General features: G+C 33.6%; 1 long non-coding RNA gene across 8 annotated transcripts; it reads right to left on the minus strand.

Moving 5' to 3' along the window:
• Positions 1-1,973: 1,973 nt before the first annotated feature.
• Positions 1,974-25,651, minus strand: LOC111087369. 8 transcript variants are annotated; one of them, XR_002612064.1, is made up of 9 exons: positions 25,485-25,651; positions 23,654-23,760; positions 21,419-21,617; positions 19,800-19,864; positions 18,836-18,881; positions 8,338-8,370; positions 2,666-2,836; positions 2,266-2,372; positions 1,974-2,137 (listed from the first exon to the last, which is right to left on the minus strand). It is a non-coding gene; the product is annotated as an uncharacterized LOC111087369 (long non-coding RNA). The 8 variants fall into 8 exon arrangements; XR_002612066.1 differs by lacking the exon at positions 8,338-8,370 and having other exon boundaries at positions 21,419-21,513; XR_002612070.1 differs by lacking the exon at positions 19,800-19,864.
• Between the last annotated feature and the right edge of the window lie 1,592 nt (positions 25,652-27,243).

Genomic DNA, 27,243 nt, shown 5'->3' on the forward strand with positions numbered 1-27,243 from the left:
GATTCCTTATATTAGAAAGGACATTGAATTGTTGGAAAGAGTTCAGAGGAGGGTTACTAGAATGGTGCCTGGGATGGAGGAGATGTCATATGAGGAGAGATTAAGATCCCTGAAATTGTTTTCTCTTGGAAAAAAAAAAGTGTTAGAGGGGATCTGCTTGAGGTGTTTAAGATTTTAAAGGGAATTGATAGTGTTGATTCATCATCTTTTTTCATACTTAATGGCAAGAATAATAGGACTAGGGGATACAAATATAAATTTTGGCAAGGTAAGAGTCCTCTTCAGCTAAGACAGTTTTATTTTTCCATCAGGGTGGTTGGCCTCTGGAATGGGTTGCTTTTAGATGTTGTGGAGGCAGTAAATGTGAGTTTAAGAGAAAGCTTGATAATTGTATGAATGATAAAGGTTGGCTTTAAGATTTTTTAAGTTTATTTACTTAACAATTCTAGTTTAGTTTAGAGAAGTGGTTCCCAACCTTTTGTGGCCCTTGCACCTCCCCCTGGACCCTCATTTTGCATCTCCAGGGGGTGCCAACACCCCTGGTTCAGAGGGTGGGACAGCCGAGATGGACCAATAGGTTCCTTGTTGTCCCTAAACATTATAATCCAAATGGCATTCTATTATGGTATTTTCCTGATGGTAATATAAATGCAGTTTTAGCTTTATCTTCTTCTATCTCTATTGCCAATATAAGCTTTGCAAATCCATAAATAAAAAGTACCTACTTTGAACTAAATTGTCTAGCATTTCCTGTATATTAGGTAATGGGTAAATATCTTTAAGGGTACTTCCATTAATTTTCCTGAAATCAGCACAGAACCTTAAATAACTGTCCTTTTTTGGAACCAGTACAACTGGAGATGCATAAACACTACAACTACTGGCCTCTATTACTCCTTGTTCAAGCATTTCTTTTATGCATACTTTTAATTCTACCCTGTGCTTCTCTGGCATTATATAGGGTCTCTGCACTACATGTTTGTTACTCTTTAACACTATCCTGTGTTTTACCTTGTTTGTACACCCACTGGGATCACCATCTCCCACAAGTATACCTCTACACTCTTTCTAGTAAGTTCCCTAATCTTTGTTTATGTTTTTCTCTGTATCTCCTATGATAGAATCCCAAAATACCTTACTCTATCTTGCATGTTTTTTCTTATATTCAGCATTATGCTGTCTTACTGCAGATAGTTTCTCTCTAATGCTAGCCTTACCTACTACCATATACTTAAGCAGTATCACTTTACTATCTTTTACATTTAAAACTTTTATAGGCACTATGTCTCTCTCAGACACTTTACAAATGCAAGCAGGGGTATAAACTTCTAATTTTTCTATCTCTATTGCCTCACTTCCCAGCTAACAATTTCACATTGCTGCAACATTATGTAATGGTTGTCACAACATTAGAGGTTTACGTTTTAGCAACGTAAATTTGTGGACTCCCAGAAACGTTGCATTGTTACTTTCCTACAACCATTATGCCAACATTTTTTCAATCCTATTGGGACTAACAAGGTGACATCATTTCAACACTGTTTTTCTCACACTTATACTTAACCTAATTGCATGAAATTTGGTATACACTTTTTACATATGTATGTTTTGTTTGAAAAATATAACAATTTGGTGTAATGTTTACATATTTCTGGTTATATTCTAGTGAAACACTTTCTTCTTTTTTACATTAAAAACACCTCATCTTAGAATTTCTGTTTCTGGCTATTTTGTGTCTAAAATCATGTAAATGTATCCAACAGTTATTTCTTCATTAGTTCTAGTAACAGTAAACTAACTTTCTCGTCTGTTCATACAGTTACTGGAAAATATTAAAGAATGAAAGAAAATTGTATTATTGTTGATTAGGAACTATTTTTATATATTGAATGAGAGCTGCCAACCAGTTGTAATAGGGTTAAGCCCACTTGTTAACTGATAAAATAATAAATTCATTTTCTTTCATTCTCATAAATTTATTCAACATTTATTCTCTGATAAAAACTTTTATACAATTTGATTGCAATTATTATTGATGACACTTTTCCACTTAGAGGTTTTTCTAGTTATCAGTCAGCTCTTCTTTTTCCATTTAATCATTTTCTAATGTCTGGCCACCATTTGCTGAAGTAGATTTCTCCAAAATATCCAGCAATATATATATATATTACTTTTATGAACATAATTTTTCCATTATGTAGTGACACAGTGTAAGGGAAAACTCCATTATAAATTTTCACTCTAGAATTATTGAGTCCAACATACCTTGTGTCTCATTCCTCATGGCTTATTGGGAGCAAGTTTCAGAAATTATGTCACCTTGTCTTCAATAGTGTTTTCCTTTAGCTTTTGGTGGGTCTCAAGGCAAGCTTCTGCAACAAACACAAAATTAAAAAAAAATTTTGAGAATGGTTAACTGGAAGATAATTTCTATTTCATTCTCTTAAATATTGAATTATATAATTATCTCATAAATTCTTAACTGGTATTGTTACTTTGAAGTTTACTAAGGTAATACATATATACACACACAAAAACTTTAGAATCTATTTCTCATAGGTTAGTCCTTTTAAGTCATCTCAATGTGTTTCTATTTTAAGGTTTACGGTGTTAAAACCAAAATTAACATATTATGCATTAACAATGATTAAATTTCAACATGTACTTTTAATGCATTTGAAGAGTAAAAGATTCATGAATGCCTCCTTTTGTTTTCCTTATGCCTGTTGCCCTTCAGATTGTAAGTGGACCACAACCTGTAGGTGCCTATCTTTGGCATGATTTGTTGGATTGTTTCCCCAAAAGTTTGGCCTACCTGGGAGCCCATGAAGTTAACCTGTAAAGCAAACAAGGAAAAAAATATAGAAAATATTTAATTTAATGGACTATGATGCAACTATGTATATCATATACAAACATACATTTTATATGCTAACTGTCATGCTAACTTACACTTTTAAGCCTATTTGATATATTTTTAATCACAATTATGATTCATTGATTCTAAAGCATTTAGAAATCACTTAAGAACTACATTCAAAGGTTTTACTTTACACTATTAGTATTGCACTATGTCTATAAATTATCTTTATACTAGTAATTTAATACCATGCAAAAAAATTGCATATTTTGCTTAAGTAAATTGATTCAAAAATTCAACAAATACTCCCAAATCAAAACACCACAAAAATATTTTGTAGGTCTATACATGTAAAATTACTGGTAACTTTCAAAAATATGTATTAAAAACCTTAGGAGGAGAAAACTTATGTCATGAATACGTACTCCCATTTAGCCTAAGCTAAAACTTTACATCCGAAAGTGGAGGACAACAGAGTAATTGGGTAAAGTTTCAAAATTAGGAATTGAAAACTACAGAAGATAAAAAATTCAAAAATTTAAAAACAATTGTAATATAGGTATTTGTGCTAATTTATTTTCATAATAAATCAAGTGATACAAACAGTAGTGACATATCTTCAATTACCTGTACAAATACTATTAGTCGGTAAAAACTGAAGCCGCTGAAGTTCTAGTTATCACTTTTGCAGCAGAATTTTGCCGATAATGCTCATTATACCATATGGTTTTGTACAACATATCATTCAAGTTTGAAAAATACTGTGATCAATGTAAACATAAAATTTAATGATCAAATTTTATATTTTAATTAGAACATAACTTATTTAATATCTTCCTTTATGTATAGATTGACTATAAACTATTGTTATGTATATTATCAAATTTTATATTTTAATTAGAACATAACATATTTAATATCTTCCTTTATGTATAGATTGACTATAAACTATTGTTATGTATTTCTTACGAAAATACGTATACAAATCTGTTCATTTCCACATGAAGAACATTGTGACAATTAAGTTAACAACCCAGTGACAATGCATAACTATATAATTATAATTACGAATTGTAAAATCAAAGATAAATGATCTATTTCTTATTCATAAAACAACTGAAATAACAGGTACTTGCACAGTAGAAAGTGTAAATGTATTATTTAGGCTACAATTAGTGTTTGAATAAAAGTTGTGCATACAACATTGCTGACATGTTTGAAAATGTTTTCCTACTTTGCAAATTTTCAAAAGCATACACCATACAAAAATACATCAAATATTGTTGTTCAGTAGTTCAAAACATGTAAACTGCTATTGGATTTTTTATACGTTGCTTGTTTCATGAATATATATATATTCACCATTAATGTCTAACAGTGCCACAATATTGTCACAATACATATTGCATGACGTTGTGGATTTTACCAATGCACAACTATTCAGCAACGTTGTAGAAATGTCATGTGTTAGCTAGGTTAAAACTTTTTCATTTTGCCTAAAGTCCTCTATTTTAACTTAAACAATAATTCATCTTCTCTCGGGTATTTCAGTTACTGTAACTAGTCTTACAAGTATTCTTTTTATCAAACTCTCCTGTTGGGATGCTCTGTTACTGATTTAGGTGTAGAGTCATCTGAGGGGTTTCTGTATCTATTTACCTGTCTAAAATTTTCTTCCCTACATTATTTTGCCTTACTTTGCTATTGCTTACTTCTTTTTGTTTACTATAACAACTGCTATAAAACTAATACTAGTACTGTTGCTAGTCTTAGGACTTTTCTTTTTAGTCTGATTTCTTCATGAACACTTAATCACATTACACTGCTGACTTTGTCATGTATCCTTACATTTAGGCCTATCAGTACTTTCCTGTTTTGACATTTGATCCTTAGCCTCATTACTTTGCTTAGTGCTAGTGTTCAGGATCTAACTATTAGTTTGAGTCAGCTGGAATATATCATTCATCATCACATAAGTCTGAAGGTATAATCCCTTCAAAACATACGATCCCTGTTTCTATGCACAGTTTACCTCTGGTAATGGATATTTCATTGTCAGAATTTTGTAAGAAATCCTACCCTAGAATACCATTTGTTTCTTACTCTGCCTGTTTACAGTACAAAGTATGTTCAAGTTCTGAGTTCCCTACTTCTATTTGAACACTATTTGTCTAGCATTTTAACAGGATGTCCTGTCATGGAAGTTAAGATACTTTTTGAAACTTCCTTCCATACATTATTTAATAATGTCAGATTTTTTTTTCACTAATTTTTTTCAAATTGACAAGAGTGGACAGTACATGCTGAAAACGAGCCTTACTATCCATTGCATTTGAGGCAATTTTTAGAGTAGAAAAACATGGCGACAATAGGAGTAAATGAATATTTCAATAGACACTTCACTAGCAATTTCTCAATTAAACAGATCAACAGATCTATTGAACAAAAACTGATAACGATATGCTTAGCCAGTTTTATATTTCTAATATTGCTTAAGTCAATTTTCAGCAATTTAAATGCTCTGGATGCACATAGTGTTTTAGAAACCTTCTCAGAAGGTTTCTGATCATAGATTCAAGACCACAGCTGACAAAAGGCAGTATAGGGTGGTCACTCTGATATATCATCAGAAATTGGGAGAGTTCTTTATTTTGAAGTATAAAATAACTTTGCACCAGAAAGAATATAATTTGTTGAAGATTTCACACTATTAAATGCTTGACTTTTTTGGTGCTGTGTAAGGGTTTGGTTTGGCTTCAACTGCTTTTAATGTATGTTTGGAAATTCAGAATAATTTCAGTTGCCCTTTGTACAACAGGTGCATTCTCTATGCATCAGGTAGAACAAAATTTCAGTGCATAAACATGAGACCCAGTAATTTTCTTCATCTTCCCATCTGGCTGAAGAATCACTGAAAAGATGGTACATTGATTTAGTATTACTTGTACATTTCAATCAGAGGCATTTAAAGCCATACAAAGAGTCCCATGGACTGTGTGTAGACAACAAAACCCAATGTTGATTAAAGATGTGTCAAAATTTGTAGTTTTTAACTTTGATTCTAATTTCTCATGGAATGACCAGTTAACATTTGGACCATCCATACCTATTTGCAAAAGATGACTAAGATTAAGCTCTTTTGTCAGCTGTAAGAAATGGCTTAAAAGATTTTAGCCTGTGTGTAGCCATGAAATGCAGAATCAAGAAATCTAGTCATAAGATTTTTTGCCGAGACAAAGTATCGAAGATACACATCAAGTTGATCCTTTTGGTTTTTATTTGGATGCAATTTTACTATCTGCAAATATCTTTTTAAACAGTTCATTTTTGTTTTCACACCTAACAATGGTCTTCAGGACCCTCAAAACCTCAGTTTTTCACTCATCTTCTTTTGAAACATATGAATCCAGTCTCTCCTTAAATGAATAAATTGCATAATGTGGTGCTGACACCTAGATGAAAAGAAATGAATCATCCAAAGGCTAATTGCAAAATAATGCAACTTTATTAAATTGTATTGTGCATTTAAATCAATAAAATTTGTCTCATTCCCCTTATATTAAATTTAACTTAGGAATATCATTCAATTACGTGCTGGACTATGGCATCATGTTGATTTGTCGCAACAGTAGGCCTAACTGTTGATGTTATATCTGGTTTCGGTCTAGATTAAGATGATATCAAACTGCATATGGTCAGCATGGCTGCTGTTGATGAGTACAAGTTATGCACATTAGCCTCAAGCTTTTTCCTCCTCATATGGCTTATCACAGTGGGCTCACCCATATTGCCAACATCGAACTTTTTATGCCACACATTGCAACAAGCTTCTAGGCGATGTGTACCTGTAAGGAGCCATTCCTTGTACTCATCCATCAGAAGCCATGCATTGTTAAATATACATTTACCCAGTATATTTTACGCAAGTACACATTCACGTCGATACCACAGAACATAAAAATAATGACAGAAAAAACGGGTGAATAGCGATTACATAATTGCTTGAATGACGAAGGCTCAGAAGTCAACGGTCTCATTCAACCTTGTACTGGTGAAGTAATTCAAATTTCTATTCACTTTACAATATTTTTGAACTATATTGTTGTATTATATAGACATCCAATATTTGTTAAGCCAATGTATTAAAGTTTAAATTACAAAATTGGTTATTAGTTATTAGCAAATTCAGATCAGCAAGAAGAGCTTTATCGTGCAAAAACCTCCACCAATAGTAGTGCTGCACACCTACGTGACTCATGCGACTCCCTCTATGCTATTCTACCTGTGAATGGTAAAGGTTTGGTTTTGAATTTCGTGCAAAGCTACACGAGGGCTATCTGCACTCGCCATCCCTAATTTAGCAGTGAAAGACTAGAAGAAAGGCAGCTAGTCATCACCACCCACCAACATCTCTTGGGCTACTCTTTTACCAATGAATAGTGGGATTGACCATCACTTTATAATGTCCCTACAGCTGAAAGGGCAAGCATGTTTGGTGAAACTGGGATTCAAAAATGCGAACCTCAGGTTGTGAGTCAAGCACCCTAACCACCTGGCCATGCCAAGTCTGGTTGGTAAACAAACAATACAAAACAGTGTCCCACCCCATAAAATCCCCAAAGCAAAGAAGCCATGTGTGGAGGGAAAGAAATGAAAATGGGAAATGCCCCAATATGGATGATAGGACAAAGAGGTATCCCACAAAAATCACCTAGATATAGGTGAAATGCCTTAGAAAGGAGGTGTAAGGTAGACATTTCCTCTAGGAGAGTCGATAGGGTAAAACAAAGCTGGTAAACTAGGTGGGGGATAAAATGGATGGGATTAACAGACTGCCCCCCATACAGGCAACAGAGATTCTAAGTACATAGAATCAAGAAGAAAATCTGCCTGATGGTAAGCTAAGGCAAATTGAACCAAAGCCTGTGGAAGGCGAGACATGCAAGTACCCTTTCCAGAATAGAGAGACAAAAATGCTCAACATGAAACACAATGTCTAGAAAAGGAGTGGAAAATTATACTGTGAAATGTTTTTAAAAAAAGCTGAGGTAGGTCTAACAGATTCTGCAGTAGAGGTCTGGGAAGGTAAGCCATAATCAGGTGGAGGAAAACTGACAAAATATAGGTCATATAAATGGGTTTGGCAGTTGTAGGAGGAAGGTAAGCAATATTGGGAGAAGGTAGAGTGTCCCTGAGGGGTCCCCACAAACTAAATTAATTGTAAGAAGTATAAATTATAAAGAATTAAGAAAATTAAATAGTCAATATAATGTAAATTTAAGTAAGTGTGTAGTGAAATACACATATGTATAAGATGTTATGTGTTGAACAAATCAAGATATTTAACCTAATTATTGATTTAGATGAACTACACGTAAACTGAAAATAACACACTTGTTAAGCCTTATTGAACTGTGCAGGACAAAGTATATCACTAAGCTCTAATTTAAAAATCCTAACCTAACAATAATACATACAACATCGGGAGAAGAAGTTTCTGCTGATCCCAGCTTCAGGAGTCCACACAAAGTTAACATGAAGTATAAAAGATAAATAATAATGAAAATGAAACATACATTATACTGTAAAAATAAGAAAGTGTGTAATGACAATAATATATGTATGAGATGTGATGTTTTAAAAAAATATATATATATATATAACCTAATTTACGATATAACAATACGATGAATTACAAATAATCCAAAATAACAAAGATCCATGTTAAGCCTAATCTAATGCTATAAGACAAAGAATATAATGAAGCTCTAATTTTAAACCTGAATATTGACCAATCTAACTAAACTTATGTTACTGAACCCAAATAACTACAGATAATTATATTAACAGTAAAAATATTCAAAAACTATAATAGAATAATGCCTAGTCTTTCCAAAGTGGGAGAAAGTATTTCAAGATGTGTGGGACTCCAAACTCAAGTTGAGGCCCAATAAAGGTCAACTCATTGGACAATCAATTTCCCAATGAAATAAAGCCGATAATTGGCCAATTGAAAACCACCACCTGAAGCCTATGTAAACATGCTGATAGAAGATATAACCTCTGAAGTGGTAACTTAGAATTCATAATTCAAAATGAATAATCAAACACTACCGTGTTGACAGAAATAAATAAAAAGTAAAGAAAATAATTTGTAATGAAGTATTAAGTTCCATAACTGGGTAGAAATATAAAATAATTCCACTTCAGAATAAGTTACAAATGTCACTATCAAAAAGTGATATCAAAAAAAAAAAAAAAAGAAACTGAAGAGAGCACAAGCTAAATGTCAGAACATGAATACTGCCAAACAGAAAGTGATAGTTAGGTAGAATAGCAGAGGAAGTCATGTGGGTGCATGGCAATACTATTGGTGGAGGTTTGTTGCATGATAATTTGCATGTGGGAATCAGTCAAACCATGTGAATTGAGATGTGCATGGGAGTGAAAGGCTTGTGGCATGCAAAAAAATGTTTGCAAATAGAAGACAGCACTGAACAAGAATAGCTCTGTATGTGAGTGGAAGTAAGGTACCTTGTCGGAGATAACTTTTAAGGTACTATATTAAAAAACAAACAAAATGTTTTTAAAAACATTAATTGTCTGGCACATGAACTTAATAGTTTTATTTGAAATTGAATGTTTTTATTTTTAATACCATAACTGAAAATCTGCTGCATGTGTTAAGTCACTCATTTACTTTGTAAATCTTACAAATGGGAAAGTATGGATTTCTTTTTACTAGAAAAATAATATTACTTACGCAAGTCATTAATAAAGCAATGGACAAAAAGGCTAATTGCAAACTGCACCCAGTTAACTTCATGTACAGAACAATTTCACAACAACAAAAATTATTATATTTAGAATATCAAAGAACCTGTAACAAAATTCCACAAGGAAAAAAAAAACTGACTTTTTGTTATGGTGTGAATGCCTTTTTGCTGGCAAAGCATATTTATAATCGATCATATTTGTTATAGACAATAGTATTAGTCTTATTTAATTTTTAATCACTACATTGATTAAAAAATGAAATTACCTTGCAACCTTTAATATTTACTCTTCTTAAAGAAACCATAACAGACCAAATTAAAATTAGAAATCCTAATATTAAGCCCAATATTATTGTCTCATGACAAATATGATTGACTAAACACTGATGTGTAAAGGTTATGTACATGTTACTTTTTACTTTTGTTATAAATCAGTGAAACTTCTAGAATGATAAGATCTTACAACATGAAATTTCCATGAGCTTGAAAAGATTGTTCATTTAACTGCAAAAGAATGTAACAAGATTATTATAGCCTAGAGCCAGAATCAAGCAGTCTGTCCTTCAATATAAACATAAAGCACAGACAAACTTTTTTCTGTAGAAAAAAAACCTACACAAAATTAATTAAAACTCCAGTCAAATAGTAGAGGTCTTTAAGTACTCCAAAGAACATAAAAACAACCTGATTGAGGTATGAAGAACATTTAATCTGCTAAGAAGAATGCAAGAAGTGCTGTGATGATCATCTGACCATACAATGATTCTCTACTAATGAACCTGTTCAGGAATACCCTGCTGGAAGCTTGTCATTTGATAGAAACATAATGTTTGACTTCAGCCATGAAGTATGAGAAGAGGGTCATTAACACTTAGATAAGCACTTTTTTTCACTAGTTTCTTAGGCAGAAGCATATCCACATTGTTTTACTGAATAGGGTCAGCATTTTAATTGTTCATTTTTTTTCCAAAAATCTGTAAAATTTGGGCATTATTTTATCAAAAATAAATTTCAAAATGTGTATTTATGTATCACATTCACAACTGGAAATTCCTTTAGCCAGTGGAATTGAATTTAAAAAAACCTGCACTGTAGCACAACAAATATGAAAGTGTATCCATGGTTAATGTAATCAGCAAAAGAAGATGGTGCATTCTACAAATACTGTATGCTATGTGAAAACCTCACCATACAAAATACTCAGCAACTTGATAAGTTTATGTGCTTAAACAGAATGAAAGTCAGTTATTACAAACATTTCTAATAAATCAAAGTAAATGTGCTTACTATAACTATGCATGTTGTAATAGTTGAAATTAAGTTGCATAAAATTCAATAAACTGTTAATCTTTGTTTAGTTCCCATTAAAACAATAAGGCATAGTAACAAACTAAGTTTCTTTGGTAGCAGGCTGTAGTTTTTACAACACTTAGCAACTTATGATAAAATTTCATGAGCTGAAATATTTTCTTCAATCTGTTTGAATTAAACATAAGCAGGTAAAATTTGACTGTACATTATTTCATTGTACATTATCTGAACTTCATGTATTGAAATATATTAAACTTAATTACATTTGTAAGATGGTAGTACTAGGTTTATAATATTTTTAACACCATAACAAATGCTATTGTAACAAATGGCTTATATAAATGGTATTCCACCATTACTATGTTTGTTTTGTCCAAGTTAGCTTAATGAACTCTCTATCGAGTAAGATGTGCAATCAACAATAGATATAGGAAACATAGTATGGTTGAAATATTTTTATATACTCTTCTTCTAGAAAAATCCTAAGGAACTGAATAAAGAATGTAGTATTAAAAATAAACTAGGCCTACTAATGTGTAATAAAAAGTATAATTAGTTATAATCATGCTTCACCAGCTTAGAAAATTTGTTTACACCACTGTTATAGTGAATTGTTATATGCATTGAATGATGTAAATTTTACAATTAATTTCATTAGGAATTTTGGTAAATTAGCCATATGTTGGTATTTGAGTTGGCACACAGTATCTCTGCTTACTTTGTCTGTCATGTGTATCTTAGGTGGGATGAACATTTCATAATAAGTTTGTCCACTAACAGGGTGCAGCAGCCTTCTGTGATTCGTTGCATTAGTTGTGATTCCTTGATTCCAAATTGAATAACAGCAATGAGTTTAGTTTTATGTTTTCTTAGAATTTCATCCAGTTATAAAACAGATCTTGGGTTCAGGAAAGAACACAAGAAATTGTAGTAGATATACATCCTACATGTACATATGCAACAACAATTAGTAGTTATTTAAGATTTATCTCCAGTTACTACAGGCAGTTTTATGATGGCACAGAATTGCACAGAATTAAGAAAGAAATGCATGGAAGTCATAACAGTCAACTATACAGTAACAATATGAATGCAAGTACAACAGGCAACTGTATGGGAACAACAGGAATGTAAGTACAACAGACAACTGTACAGGACAAATATGAATTCATGGAAGTCATAACAGTCAACTATACTGGAACAATATGAATGGAAGACACAACAGGTAACTGTAAAAAAAGAAAATGAATAGAAGTCAAAATAGGCAACTACAGGAACATACAGTGCATTAGAAGTTGCTATGGACAACTTGAGACCAACAAAAGTTATACTTCTTCACACTAACAATGTATTTCCAACAAGTACTTACCTCCTCTCAAATAAATAGCTATATTCGTTCAGTGCTGCCCTCTACATGCAAACATTTTTTTTACACATGTCACAAGCCTTCTACCTTCCTTCCATTGGAATTGACTGATTCCAATACATCTCTCATGCAAATCATCACGTGTGAACCCTCTATCAGTAAGAGTGTGACATATCCTCATGACACATGTGACTCTCCCTATTCATTTCTATCAAACTATCACTTTGAGGTTTGGCAGAAGATGGAAGCACTGGTTTTCAGTGGGGAGGAAGGGTGGGAAGTGTGAGTTAGTACATTTTCAGTGTAGTAACATTATAACTTCAGACACGGTACATTACCTCTGCTCACATAAATAGCTAAAATCCCAAATTGAATAGGTGGAGGGACTGGTGGGAGGAAAAGAAAGAAAGAAGCATCCTTCGAAAGCATCTGAAAGACACTCCCTAAGAGGAGACAGTCAAATTCTAATATCTGATTATAAAAGTGGGTAAAATGAAAAGGATGTGCCCCTAGATATAGAGTGGCTCGGGAATGACAGAATGTACATGGCGAGTCAACTACATCCAAAACCCATACCATTAGGGAACAACATCGATGTGAGGGTAGGATGAGGACCATACCGTCACTAAGTCAACTACAATCCAAAACACAACTGCTGGGTACTGACATCCATGTGGGGGTAGGAAAGAGGATCATACCGGTGGCAAGTCAACCACAATCCAAATCCCAGGCCACTGGGAACCAACATCCATATGAGGGTAGGAAAGAGGATCATACTGGTGGCAAGTCAACTACCTTCAAAAACCCAGAAATCTGGCAGTGATAGGAAAGAGGATCATACCATCTTCACCTCAAGTTCATGAGACCAGACTCATGAACAGGGCACATGTGAATATGATAAATTGATAGATCAACCCGGGAACCCGACATCCAGTATTGAAAAGATGTCCACATAATGTAAACCATCTCCCTCAAAAGTGAAATTGACTGGAATCACCCCAAGCACATTAACAACCTTGGAATAAGAAAAATCGAGGGTTAGTGAAAGGGAAAGAACCATAACAATCCACAATTACCTCCACCATGACCCACAACACTGATGGAGTATAAATGAGGGAGGAATATAGACATCTGTATCACGTGCAAGTATTTATGCTGATTGGTTCTACTCTAAATCCAAAACCCAGCCACTGGAAACTGACATCTTAAATAAGGGTAGGATGAGGGATCCTAATTGAAGGGGGTGAACAGCAATTTTGATGTCTCACTCCCATTTCTTTTTATGTTTCATATTTTAGGATATCACATCCTTTACACGAGCAGAACACCACTGCCCTACTCTCAACTGAATGGTTTTATAATCCTTTATATATATTATTTTTAATTCATTATCACATCATATTCACAGTCCACTACTGCAGTGGCTTGGAACTGAAAAGTGGTAAGGGCTCTCAAACTCCACTAGAAGAAAAGTGAGTAAAACATGGGGGAGAGTCTGCAGGAAAACAACACCTGAGACAGTGCGATGGGTGATCACAGAACCCTATTTGTAAAAGCAGACCATACCAATTTATTCAATACATGGGATGGGCAGCTATCTCGTTCTGTTTTACCCATGTAGTTCATTTGGGATGGGCAAACTTATGAAGTAATTCTATCACAAGGATAAACCTACAAGCTATCTCTCTCTGTAGTGTGTGTTGGATGGCCATGGAATTATAATATGCAAATCGACATTGCTTGACAGTACAGATTTGAACAGTTAAAGAATATCTGGTCAGGCACCACTTGCCACAGAGCTGGATTCAAACAATAAGCATTAATAAAAGGGAAAAAGTCTGCTGAAAAGGAAAAAAAAGACAAAACAACTTGCCCAGTCAAAGTCTCACTAAATTATGATATTCTAAAATGGCTACAGGCAGAAGAAAATAACCCAAAGAGGAAGAAAAACAACAATCCAATGCAAATAGTGAGAGATGAATGTATTATGGATAGTCCACATGCCCAATTGAAGAAGTATCTCCAAAGGATGATGAAGATGAAATGCCAATGAAAAAGTAAGGTGTCAAATTGGGTGAAAAGCCACTCAGAACAAAATACAAGAGGAAAAAGCCAATCAAATGAACAGCCGAACCCAATTGGCAAAAGAGGAAGGAGAAAGAATACCAACAGAGGACAGTTCCCAAGGAATAAAGAGGTGAGAATGGACACCACAGAAGGAAGCCATGCAGGCAATGTAACAGAGAATAGCATATACAGGACATAGAAGTCTATTTGGATCAGGCCAAGGATAAAGGTGTGAAATGGAAGAAAGGGAAAGTGGCTAAATGGAGGAGTTACCCTCACGAGCCACTGAAGTGTTAGGGAGTAAAAACGATCAAGAGAAAGGAAAAGATATGGAGAAGAATAAAGACTATGTGAAACATCGATGGCAAATGAACAGACCACTGGAATCCAGAGGCAAATAAGAGAAGGAAGAAAAACATAAGGGTATGAGAAACAAAGAGCCCTGGGAGAGTGGTTCGAATGTAGGTAAAGTGAGGCAGTGCAGGACCACATTAATATCCCCATCCAAAAGGGCAGCCTGTCATGGCAAACGACAAATCCGGAAGGAACACATTCACAGGTAAAGTGTAGGAGAGGTAAATACCTGCAGGATTGGGAAAAATAAAAGGTGTGGGACAGGACTGCCTGAAAATTCAAGACCGAGGAAATAGAAGATCCCTGATTCAAAAGTCAAGAGAGCATGAATAACTGTGGGGATGAATAACTGATGAGGGGAAAACCCTGGACCCAGAAACCAATCACAGAAAAATTACATGTACATTAAGAAACTTCCAGGTAGGAAGGGTGAATGAAAAAAGCCAAAAAGAGCCTAACTGTCAGGAGAAGCCAGATCACCTCACCAACGACCAGAGGAAAACCAGGCTTGAAGACGGAGGACAGAAAGGTCTGGATGAAACACTGATGACTGAGGGTGGCAAAGAAGGGACAGAAACAGAGGAAAAGGTGATGGAGGAAGAAGTTGAAGCTGGAGAAGCTGCAGAAACCACAGTTGAGACAGCCAGGAAAGAATTATCAGAAGGACTGAACACGGAGTGTCAAGGATGAATGAAATCATCCAAAGAAGAAGGAGAATGGGTGGATAGACAAATGTGTAGGTCCAATCCTGGCTGAAAACATTGATAGCCAGAGCAAGAAGACAAGGAACCACTGACCAAAACCAAGGCAATTTGTGGTTAAGGAACATAGCAAAAGCCTCAATATGAAGAGTACCCCACTGAAGTCAAAACTACTGGAAAAAAAAAGGATCAGGAGACCATTCCATTGGATAAATGTTATCTGGACAGGAATCCGATCCAGGAAAAGAGTGAAAGCACCTGAAACATGACACGCAATGATAGGAATATCGAACATGGGGCCCAAAAAAAAAGATCCAACATATGAATACAGAGGGATGGAGAATGGGTGCCACCCTAGTGATTGAGATAAGCAACCACTGAAGAAAAGTCAGAATGGATCATTACCAGATAATTTCTGGCTAGATGGAGAAAATGAACCAAAACATGATCAACAGTGAGAAGTTCCTGGACATTGATAGGATAAGACCTCTGAATCACAGACCAAAAACCCCAAATCTTCCAGTTGATCAACCCATGTCCCCATCCCTGAAGGGATGCATTCATGAAATGTTAATGTGGAAAACCAGATGAGGAGGAGGAAACAGGTCATATCTAACCACCAATGCCATTGACAACAAGGGTAGGAAGAAGGGTAATAAGAGCCAACAAAGGATCCTTGTGAAATCCCACTGGTCATGAAAAGCCCTTGAAAGAGCCTGACCTAAGAGGATAAGGGCTACTATGGAAGATCACATCCCCAAAAGTGATAGAACTTCACAAGCTGTAATCAAACTGAAAACTCATCAAATGAAGTTGAAGAGAAGAAGGGCAGGCCTGACTGAGATATGTGTAGAAAAAAAAAAACACCCAAAAGGACAAGATATTGGATAGGTCACAGTAAGGACTTCTCCAACTTGATTAATAGCACATTACAGCTGCCACCAGGAGCAGCTTATAATGGTAACAGGTGGACTCCTGTTCGGATGACAAAAAAAAAGAGCATATAAGTGAGGAACAATTGCTCTGAATGCCCGACAAAAGATACAGGGCCTAGGCAAGTCCAAACCAAAGAAAGGGTTGCAAGTGATGAAATTTGGGGATATGCAAATAATAATTTGTGACGTTCCTCTTTGTCATCGATAAACCTGGAGGAAAAAAGCCCACCTAAGGGTGACAAAAGATTCCAAGGTAAAATGGGGCAGATTGAAAATTAGAATGAGGAAGGACAAACCTAGTACAGGATGCCAGCCTACGGTATGGTGCAGGGGCAACAAACAGCCTGGAATAAAAGCCTAGAGAAAGATGATAAACAGGTGCAATGGCCTGTAGAAAAAAAATCTTGTACTGTCTCGGGCAGACACAGGTTGGTGGCAAGATTCCAAGTCATGGAGAAGGAAAAATGTACCAGGGACAAAGGAGGAGGAGAAAGAAAAAGTAGGACAAGTCCCTTTGAAAAAACCCAAAGTACCCATGTAACAGTCGTGATAAATCACCAAAGGTAAAATAAAATATAGACAAGCATCCACTAGAGCGGAATCCTCTGGTGAGTCTCCAGTATTGTTAGCGACATACCCATCAACGATGAATAAAACAAAGAGAAGAGAAACTCCTGAAAGGGGGACAGGGCCAGGTATATAAGAATATGGCGTGTTGTGGCTACAACTGCGAGAAACATGCAACCAACCAAAGAGGAAAAGGTCAGGAGTTGCTGCACAGATAACATGAGATTCCAAAGTCTCAGATACATGATTGAAAATATATCACCAAAAAATATATTGAAATCTCAAAAAGAAAGAGGCAGTAAATGTACCCAAGACAAGGTCGTATCGCAACCAACTACAGTGAAACCACGTGTGGAAAGTGAAAGCCGAAGATGACAAATGAGACAACATGGAGGTAATAAGGAATATCGAAAAATGTGGAATTGGATACAACATAACACACCTGCGAAATCATGTCGAAAAATGCCATATTAGGCCTAGTGGATTCTGTGGGAAGGGTAGGGAAAAAACACGGCAAAATCTGGTGGTGGTGGAAAAAGGCTATCAAATCTTAATTGGCTCAAACAGGTTCAGCTTGTTCAGGAGGATGAGTGGGACAAGTTCAAGAGGAGAAGGTTGACCCATACAGGAAAAAAATCTCACAATGGATGATAGCAGATAAATTCAATGACGGGTCTTCCCCACCTGCAGCCTGTGAAAATAGTGCTAAAGATAAGAACATGAACTTCAGAATTCATTATAGAGTGTGAGAAAAACAAAATAGAGACTGGGAAATTAAGTTAAATAAAAGATTTCTTCAATGTAAAGAAAAAAATAATAATGAAGAAATCCCACTTCAGAAATTAAAATATTAAAATCACGTCTTCACATGAAGAGCACCAAAGGAAAAAACATCTGAACATGAGTACTACCAAACGAGAAGTGACAGTTCAGTAGATTTTGACAGAGGGAGTCACATACATCATGAGAGTATGTCGCACTTTTATTGGTGGAGGGTTGATGCATGAGAGATGCATTGGAATCAGTCAATGCCAATGGAGGGGAGGTAGAAGGCTTGTGGCATGCGTAAAAAAAATTTTGCATATAGAGGGCAGCCATGAACGAGAATAGCAATTTATGTGAGAAGAGATAATGTACCCTGTCGGAAAAGAACAAGATACAAGCTATAAAACAATAACTTTGTATATGAAAACTAATGTATAAGAAACAGCACCATAAAACAAAACTGTTGTGAAAGTCAATGAAAAACAAAGTGAAGTTCTGATGGAGAAATCTATTTGAACAGATGTATGCAATTTAAGCCACAAAGCCAAATGAATCAAAAATGCAAATGTGTTTGTCCATTTTCAAATGCTGAACTATAAATGCAGAACTAGTGGCATTATTTGTACAAAAAATATTACTTGAATATAAAAGTAACTTTGAGTTACATATATTTAATCTCACACAGACATCTAAACTGATGAGTCAGCTTCTTACATTACCTACATATTTAATAAATAGTTGGAGATATGGATGTGCCTGAATCAATGTAAGAGGAAATCCATTCAGAAAACATTTTATATTTTCATGTATCCAATTTTTATCAATAAAATCACCAACTTGTCACTAATTAGATCAGGGTAAATTGTACAGGACAGAGTTTGACCTAGCTGTGATCCCAAGACTAGTTCTGCTTAAATATGTCCCATAATAGAGTTAAACTAATTTAAAATGTCATGTAAGCCACCCGTTGCTTTTAAAAAAAATTCTAACATTTTATAGTTTAGAACATGTTAAAAATTCTAAAATTTTCTTACAGCATACATATCATGAGAAAGACTAGATTCTTTATTTTATTCAAATAAAGTGAGAATGTTTAAAAGGAAGCTCATATGAAAATAAAAGGCAAATTCTACCTGTTGAAAGATGGCATACACAATATATTTCTTTCAGCACTGGAGCCTGGAAAGATAATTTAGAGACTTATTATTATGTGTTTTATAATTCAAATACCTGCTCTACTTTGTCACATACATGTTGAAACACAACAAACAAAACTTAAATGACCATTGCATTATCCACTCAAACAAGTAAGAGATAAAAAGATACATAGACTAAAAAAACCTTTACATAAGGTAAATACAGTCTAATAAATATTTTCAAGCAGTTAAATTTAGGTTAATCCAGATTCAGTAAAGTAAGTGAAACAAAACAGAGTGAAATATGCTTGGCACTTTTTCATTATGTTCCACATCATAATTAGCATTAATGATCTACCTTTATGTAGCAGAAAATGTGACATTCAAAAACTAGATTTTCAGGTACTATAAGGCTCACCAAACATATCTATTAATAAGTTTGGTTAAAATATGTACAATGGAGTACGTAGAAAGAATACTTCTATTGGTGAAAGCTTAAAATGAATAGTGCAATTGTTGTTGTTGGTAACGAACTTTACAATAATGAAAACAGTGTAGAGCTAGAATATTTAAATGCTACATTTAAAAACTTGTACAGCTACACTTCATGTTGTATTACAATAATCACTGTTATTTTGTTACATACACTCTACGTACATTCAAACGTGGTAAGTGTTGCAATTTTTTTAGCACAATATTTTATGATAATAACGATTAAGAGAATATCTATATTTTTGACAAGAAAAAGACAGGCTCAAGAATTGGTGGTGCATGCTGGTCAGCAGTTCAAAATTAGGGACAGTGGCATGTAGTCTTAGTAGTTTTGCCATAATTCTAAATTCAAATATAGCATCTCTGTAGCTGAAAAGGCAAGCATGATTGGTAACAACAGGGATTTAGACAACCACCTTATCAAATTAAAAAAAATAATGAGAAATAATACTGGCAATATTTCGGTTACCTGGATGGTTGGAATGAGTGAAAACTAATTTCAATAAGTTGATTATCTTCACAAGTCTTGACATTCTGAATTAATCAAAAACAAGAATAACTGGAAAAAGTAATTTTGATTAATTGATTATTTCCATTTGTAGCATTAAGTGATTAAACTGGCTGAACTTCAATTAATCAAAAATAATAAGGAAAATTCATAATGACAATAGTTGAATTACTGGGATAGTTGGAATAATTTGAAGTACTAATTTTGATTAACCAATTATGTTATGTGGAACTAATCAATGTAATTGATGATCATAGATAATAGATCGATTAATAACCTAGCTCTGTGAGGAATCAATAAATTAAACAACTTATAGCCTACTCGACCATGTAGCATTTATGCTGCATGTGACAATAACCAGACTTTAGTTCCCCTTTACCTATCTATCTAAAGCTAGTCATAATTAAACAAAAAGCCAATTCATGTAAATAGGTTAATAACTTAATTGTTACATAATCAGTTATATTTGTTATAAGATATTAATATTAAACGTATTATATTTTTTTAACACAACATTCAGTCCCTTAAGGTTTTTCAATAATAATAATATATAACAGTCTTTCAATCACATTATTCTCCTATATTCATTGCAGGTATTCACATCACAAAAATATTTGGTGTTACATACTGTTAGATTGTTGTTAAGTCCATCACTAGTAACTTCTGACAAATACAGGTTGTTGAGCAAGTTATTCAGCAAACAATTTTTTCTTCAGAGTACAATGAATATTATTAATTTGCCACAACTTTTTATTAAAACAATCATAATCTAAGTAACAATGGTTACATTTATAGCTTGTAATAAGTAAGAAATATATTAAGTTAAAGCTATGGCCTAACAAGGAAACATAAACAAAAGGCACCACTGTGGCTAGTTACATAACCAATGGCCAACAAACCACACATTCACAGTTATGAGTTGTGTGCAAGCAAAAATGCATGCATAACATCTTGTACAGTCACACCAGCAAAAGTAGGAATAACAGTTGTTTCACAGTCAATCCATTATTCACTAGAGGAAAAGTAGTCCAAGAATTGGCAAAAAATGCCGCCAACTGATAACTTTTTCTCTGGTTGGCAGTTCAAAATTAGGGATAGTGGCAGATGGCATTAGTAGTTTTGGCATAACTCAAAAAATGAAAATATAGTGCCTCCAAGGATAAAGGGGTGGGCATGGTTGGTGGGAACAGGAATCAAACTCATAACCCACAAAGCAACCACCTTAATAACCAGACCATATTGGCTAGAAGCCAAAAAAGATGAATCAATTGCAAATAGTAATAACCAGGAACACTAATTTTGATTTGTTGATTACTTTTATGACATTAATTGATTGAATCATAATTTCATTTAATCAGTTATTTTAATGGCACTAATTGATGTAATATATAAGTAATTGATTACATTGAATAATTGAGCTACTATCCCAGTTCTAAATGTGAGGTGAATGTAATCTTTGGGAATTAGCTGTAACCAAATGTCGGGAGAATGAGGAAGAAACAGAGATTCCAAATTCGAATGTTGTAAAACAACACTAAAACCTTCGGGTTTAACTGATTCAAGGTTTAAATTTTACATACCTGAAAAATAAGTTAAAATAATTTTTGGAAAGATAAATAGGGCTGATGATCCATCAAATTAGCATCCATAGAACACTGGTAACTGCCAGGAACACCTACAAAAAATTCAGCATCAGTGGGTTAAATTCACTGCTTGATGAAGGCTAATAATCAAGCAATGGAAACTACTTGCATGCCAGAGGAAGACTGCAGGAATAAACTGTAAAAAAATAAGCAATAGAAAAATAGCTATCATTGACAGAAGCATTAGGAAAAATATTCACTATTAACCGAAATTTTAGCCTCAGGATTGACATTACTGTAGAATTCATAATAAAAAAGTTAGTACATGATGTGAACATAACAACCATCAACACAAAAATCTGAATTATTGTGTTAGAGATAATGGCAGGTGGGAGAGTGAAGAATTGTGGATAAGTGGTACATACTATGCATTGCATCAAGATCACTGAGTTACACGTTTGTTGACTGCATGAGAGTATTAATTTTTTCTTGTATAAGAACACGTGAAAGCTAAATTCAATTTAAACTGGTTTTTTGGTGGATAATGGGATGAGCCAAATGGCCTGTTACCTTGCTTTTTATTGTTTTAATCACTGCATTAAAATTTGAAACATAATTTAATTATTAATAGGATATTATACACATACTCTTTAAACAAAACACCTCAGATGTTTTATATGTGATTAATCACTACTTCAAAGCTATGTACACAAAGAACATTCATAGTAGTCATGTAATCAAACATGCAATATGAAAAACAAGATCTGAAAGTTTCAAGGTACAGGTTTTACAAGATTAAAAATAGCTGGATTAATCTTACACTTATATGTGAGCTAAAATACAGTGAAAAAAGTCAAGTTTCAAATTGAAAAACAATTATAGGTTAAATAATAATCATATAGTATTGAGGTTTAATGTTTTTCACAAAACCTTAAAAACAAAGAAACAGCAAGTAAACTAGTTTATACAGCCCATTTTAGGTTGCTTATCATACAATAATAAGGGTCAGCAGATTCTGTTCCTATCAAACAGTGGAATGTGAGTATCACCGATAATTTTTTCTACAATGGTTCTATCACTAGTATTCTTATAGTCGATTTGTGTGATATTTTAGTTTTAAGGACTATTCTTACCACAAACTGATGACTTGAAATGTTCTACATGTCATTATCTCTATTGATATAGTTTTTTTATATGTTCATGTACTTTTATTGTGAGTCAGTCCAGATAATGTGTAACTAATTGGTAAAACTGTTTCCAAGTAATGTATACAATGCATGATTATTGCTAGACAGGTTTTCCATGTGTTTATATAACAATAAATTATGACAAAGTAGTATAGGATGGTACTATGAGCCTACTACTTTTAGTTTGTAAGATGTAAATGTTTTCAAAATTATTGTTCTTTTCAGAGTTCTCAGGTTGGATGCAGAGAGTCACATAAGTACTACTTTAATTTTCCTTGTTTTGAAATTATACAAAATGTTGGTTCACTTATTGGCAATTAGCCAACTTTCTTGCAGCAAAGATAGCATTGTTATGTTAAGAAATAGAAAGCTGTCTTTCCTCTCTGTGAATCAGGTAAGGGTCAGGGGGCAGCCAAGCCTTTGATCTCAATTTCCAGCAGACATACATTTTAATTTGAGGTGCATTTCATATGCAAGCCTGGCTTTGTTACTGTATTTTTGTTTTTATATATAAAATTAGATTTGCCCCTGTGAGAGAATGAGAAAACTTTTAGATCTTAACTCTCTTTCTTGCAGCTGTACGTAAACTTGGCTTATCATTTGATCTGACTCTATAGCTTTTGTAAAAATAACTTAGCAACTTTAAGCAATTACATACAGAGCTTTAATTACTCAGGACAATGTTTTGTATTAACATTTGAGTAAAAACTGGCTGTTTTTATACTTTGAGCTTTAACTATTGTGAAAACAACTTAGTTAATATACACTTTTTCAAAGTTATTTTATTTCACTTGAGTTGTGATTTGGATTTTACTATGTGTAATAGTAATAATTAAACTAATTTTATTTCTCATTGTCTGAGGCATACCATTAGCATTTTAAGGCTTTAGTTTAAGTCATGGGGGGGTCACTAAAAAATCCTAGTGTTGATGTGTATGCAAAAAACTTGCCTGAGAGCCAGCAAAAACAACTGGAGTAACAGAAAAAATGTTCAGATACCCGAGTTATTATAAAAGAGTACCAAAAGACAAAAGTGGAGTATTACCTGAGTCTCATCAGGATGAACCTGAAGCAAAGGGAGGCTATGGGAAAAGCTGGTCAAATTCATCGAAAGACAAGGCAGGTTCAGAAGAAGTTACAGAATCAGGAAGCCTAGGTCAAAGATGAGAAATGAACCACTTAATGTGCAATGGTGGTAACATCTTGTGTTTGGATATGTAAAAACATCAAAGTAATATAACATAAGAAATGTTATTGTAAGTTATAACTGAAATTGTAATTTAATTTGAAAGTTAGATTCAGTTTTTCTTTTTGATGTTAGGCCTACAACATAAAGTGATTGTAGCAGACATTATTTAAATAAATAAATTTGTAATTGTTACATGAACTGGATCTCACATTGTTTCTACAAAATAATCCAAAAGAATCTACTGATGGTAGAACATGTTACAGCATTATGAAGCATATTGACAGTACAGCTGCTTGTACCAAGGAACACTTTTTCATAGTAATGCAAGAGTGAATGATGTCAAAAATTGTAAATTAGAAGAGCTGCTTAAAAAGTATAAAGAACTCCTCAAATAATGTAAGTGTCTGGCTCATTCAGAAGTGCTTCTTTAAGTCAGTGTAGGAATGAATTACTATAGCATACAGTCCATACTTATTATCACACATGTCCAACCAACTCACCTGTTGCTCTAAACATTTCTCTTATAAATCTTTCATTTTAAGCACTGGATCTTGCTCAATAGTTCATTGCTTATCTAGCCCAAAGGACTATTCTTCTAATTTACATCATCATTCACTCCTTTTTGCATTACAATAAAAGAGAATGTTCCTTGATACCAGCAACTAAACTATCAACATAACCTATAATTTTCTGTACTTTAGCATCTGGCAAGCAAATTCTAGTCCTAGTCTTTCTCAAGGTTTCTGTGCTCCCTAGTACATTCAATTTATCCTTAGAGAGTAAAAATAAAAGTTTTAATGGAACATCATATCATCCTGTATATCTCACTTTTGATGACAGAATTGTATGTGTAGATGTCGTATATATGTGAAAGTTTATTTTCTAGGTTCATTAAGATAAAGCAGTGTTCTTATTTTTACAGATCTGTATCTCATTACCTGTGTCCTCATTTTTAACCCTTACACAAAACAGCACGTGTACTATACATTTCACTTGTTATAAATTTTGATAAAAGATTTAACAAGTTTTTGCTTCATTAACGTGAAGTAAACTGACTGACTTAAAACTTAAGCTCTTTTACTTTAGAAATCTGACACAAACATTCTGCATGCACTAATAAATTTCAATGCGGTAACTTATGAAATTCAACTTAAATTTTCACCAAATTTGTATGTAAAAATATATATATATATAATACTCAATAATTAAAACAGAGCCAAAATAATTTTTAATTCGAAATAATTTATGAGCAACCCTGAATCAGCATTAACACCAGTGATGGAAAACTAGAAATTAATAATTACAGTATGTCATATTAGCATTAAGTTATTCAATTTCCGACTTCAAAATTACTGCAAGAATTGACAAGACAGATGTATCAGTTATTTTTATTGAATTATAAAGGCAGTAGTGCTACAGGTCATAAATTTATAACTTGGAAAGGTTAAGACACATCTTCAGTTGAACCTGAGGTAGTTTTATTTCTCAAAATCAAGTATTACTGCTACTAGAAGAGCTGTTATCCATCTTTTGAGTTTTTATATCTAAGCAATCTCAGTTCCTTTTTAAGCATCCGGCGAATCCGACACAATTACATTATGATTAATTAGTTTCCTTTTGGAATTTTATATAAGATGATTTATCAAATTGTATCTAACTCCTAAGATGTTTTGAATAAAATCATTACATTTTAAAATTTATGTTAGAGAAAATCATGCTCTCTATCTTCGTTGGTTTTATTACTAGCAGCTGGAACTTGCCCCACGACTTGCCTAATTCACTCTGAAAGGAAAATCAAGTTATAGGCTTTAATCTCAACAACAACACGTTTTACTAATTTCAATAGTGATACTAAAAAAATAATCGAAAGTTACCCAAATTTAATTTTAGACTACAGCGACACTCTGTGATAAAACAAATTCGTTGGGTTAAAATAAAACAACAAAGAAGATGGGCAGTGCTGTAGTGTAAAACGCAAAAGCTAAATAAGTTAATTAATATCACAATGCAAACAATTGTTGGCTATAATGTACAAGTTTGAAGAAAATAATTTTTAATTTAAGTTTAATACAGTATATTTGTTATTTAAATAAATTGTTCCTGTATTTGTGAAACGAGTAAAATAGCGCTCACAAATAACGTGTACTGGAATTTTTGCAGTTACCCTTAAAATCTTAGATACCATGAATATTCTTAGAATTTCTATCTTAATTTTCAATCAGTTTTTATTTTACTTTAGTTATTAATTTTTTACGACTATATTTATTATTTAACCATTTATTTGTAAATAACATTAACATGACGTACTGTTAATTTAGATACATCTATTATGCCGTTTTCAGTACCATTTGTTGTCGAACTTAAACCTGTAAATATATACCATGCCTCGCATTTTTTATTTGATCGTTCGTAAGCTTATTAGGTATGAGACTGTATTACTTTTAGTAGATATAAAAATACTAGCCTACTACATTTTCTGTTGAACATATTTATGACAGGTTTATTTTTATACATATAAAATGTAGTTTCAAGTTTTATAAAATTTCGATTTATTTCATTCATTTATTTGACTGTTTTTTTTCAACTCAGAATGCACTTGTGTAAAAAGTAAATAGAGTAGGCGATTCTAATGAATTCAATCTGATGCAGAATTTTTAAAAAAAATAGTAGAATATGTAAAAACAAACTAACATATATAACTCTTAACCTACAATGAGCAAGTGTTAAATATTTGTCTCTTTCTTGCATAGTTAGATGCGATTTTTTACGTGCAACTACCACAAGATATACATTCAACATACTGTTGCGTCAGCGAGGTAACGTGACTAGTGTCACGCCACTCGTTCTCTCGAACCTTCGTGAATTGTCGGGAGATTACTAGATATAGTGTTAGTCTTGTATATATATAAGACGGTCACAACGTGACGGGATAATGTGTAGGTAGTGAGTAATTGAACTGCAGTCAGAAAGTATAGTTGAAGTTAACGTTTGTTGTTATAGCGTTTGTTATAGAGCGACTGTTGAAAATAAGTGTATCGGTAAAGTTATATTCAGAAAGAATAAACCAGTTTTATTAAGAAAGGACTTGTGTCGCTAAAGTTTCGTGGGAACGAAGTTACGGAAAATCAACTAACGAACAGAGGCATAACAAATTGGTGTCAGAGAGTGAGACAAAAAAAAAATGGAAACGAGAAGCGGCAAATCAAACTACAGCATAGCAGACTTGATGGCAGCAATACAAGAACAGCAAAAAGAACGAGAAAATAAACAAGAAGAACGAGAAGAGAAATTACAACAGTTGTTAGAGGAAAAAGAAAAGAAACAAGAAGAACGAGAAATTAAACAATAAGAGAGATTACAGCAGTTGTTGGAGGAAAAAGAAAAGAAACAAGAAGAAAGACAACAGCAGTTGCAAGAAAACCCGCAACAGTGGCAGCTCGAACAAC

Source organism: Limulus polyphemus, unplaced genomic scaffold (genome assembly GCF_000517525.1).
Source record: "Limulus polyphemus unplaced genomic scaffold, Limulus_polyphemus-2.1.2 Scaffold68, whole genome shotgun sequence".
NCBI lineage: Eukaryota > Metazoa > Arthropoda > Merostomata > Xiphosura > Limulidae > Limulus > Limulus polyphemus.